This window comes from Chrysochloris asiatica, unplaced genomic scaffold (genome assembly GCF_000296735.1).
Source record: "Chrysochloris asiatica unplaced genomic scaffold, ChrAsi1.0 scaffold00213, whole genome shotgun sequence".
Classification (NCBI taxonomy): Eukaryota; Metazoa; Chordata; class Mammalia; order Afrosoricida; family Chrysochloridae; genus Chrysochloris; species Chrysochloris asiatica.
Genome location: NW_006408731.1, coordinates 723,354 through 725,300, shown reverse-complemented (window position 1 = coordinate 725,300; position 1,947 = coordinate 723,354).

Below are 1,947 nucleotides of genomic sequence, written 5' to 3'. Positions count from 1 at the left end.
TTATATATGAGAAGTAGCTTCTGTTCAGTGCAAAAGAAAACTAGCTCTGGATTTCCTTCCTATTTTTTTCCACCCTCCATCACACTAGAAAGAAAGGTTACCTTCTAGGAAGAATGACAACCCAGGAATAGAGAATGTTGGAGGTTTTGATGAAGACTCAACTCTGGCCACAATTCCAGGACAGGCAGTAGGGGAACCAGGTGTGCGTGACCTGCTAGTCACTTTCCCCTGCAATCTCTTTACTCAAACTATTTTCAGGTGGCTGGTGTTTACCTTATTTACTCAACACATGTCTCTGGAGCTCTCTTTCCCTACATCTTCCCATTGCTGTGTTGGAGAGGGAGACTGGTCTCTAGAGAAAGGATAACCTCTGAGGCTAGCACTTTCATTTCTACTGGAGGGCAGTCAGTTAGATACTATCTTCTAAACACACTCATGTGGGGACATGCATGCATGCATTTGTGCTATAAATGTGTCCCTAATGATAGCATAATGGAAATTTCAGAAGTGAGAATATCCTTTATTTCTACTCATAATAAACTTGCAAAACCAGTTAAGGTCCTTCACCCATTTTCTATCACATATGCTATTAAAATTGTCAGTACTATTGATAGGTTCTTTATAGATTTATTTTAAAATGATTTTATCTTAAAGTTTCTTGTTATCAAACATTTACATGATGTACTTATGTTTACAGGCATGCACATACCTGTGTGAGAAAAACACCATTAATGTTCTAAGATAAAACACAGTCAATATTCTAAGATAGAACAGAGAAAAACACCATTAATGTTCTAAGATAAAACACAGTCAATATTCTAAGATAGAACACAGTCAATGTTCTAAGATAGAACACAGTCAACATTCTAAGAGCACAGTCAACCTTTTAAGATAGAACACAGGAAACCTTCTAAGATAGAATACAGTCAGCGTTCTAAGATAGAACACAGTGAATGTTCTAAGATAGAACACAGTCAACCTTCTAAGATAGAACACAGTCAAACTTCTAAAACAGAACACAGTCAGCGTTCTAAGATAGAACACAGTCAACCTTCTAAGACAGAACACAGTCAACCTTCTAAGACAGAACACAGTCAGCGTTCTAAGATAGAATACAGTCAGCATTCTAAGATAGAACACAGTCAATGTTCTAAGATAGAACACAGTCAACCTTCTAAGACAGAACACAGTCAACCTTCTAAGATAGAACACAGTCAGTGTTCTAAGAACTGATCTGTGGTCTCCTCGGTAACAAGAAATAAGGGAAGGTAGTGCACTCTGATATCCAGTATGAAATTTGTTGTTGTTGTTGTTAAGTGCTGTTGAGTCAGTTCTGACCCATAGCAACCCTGTATAGGGTTTCTGAGGAGCAGATGGTGAAGTTGAACCACTGAGAATTGCAAATTCATTACATTTTTATCAGAAATGTTCAAAGTAAATCATATCACAAAGTAAGCATAGTCTACACACAACATTACTATCACATCAAAAAGAATAGACAATGATTTCTGTAATAGTCTCCAATGCTGATGTTGCACATCCCAAGTTTTGTGCAAAATGATCCACTGGGAAGCAGGCAGGACATCCTAGAAATTTTATGTACAGTTATTTTGAAGATTTTATAGGTTTTCTTTCAGTTTCTATTTTACAAACCATATAAATATATTTATATTGTTGTTGAATGCCATTAAGTTTGTTCCAACTCATGATAACCCTGTATAGGGTTTCTATCCAAGAAGTGACTGGTGAGCTTGAACTGCTCACCTTGCAGTTCAAATGATTTTGCAGTCCAACACATTAACCAACAATACCACACCAGGACTCTAACTTATATGAATTTATACAAATATATGTATATTTTTGTTGTTGTTGCTAAGTGCTATAGAGTCAGTTCCAACCCATAGCGACCTTGTATAGGGTTTCCAAGGAGTGAGTGCCTCCTGTGCC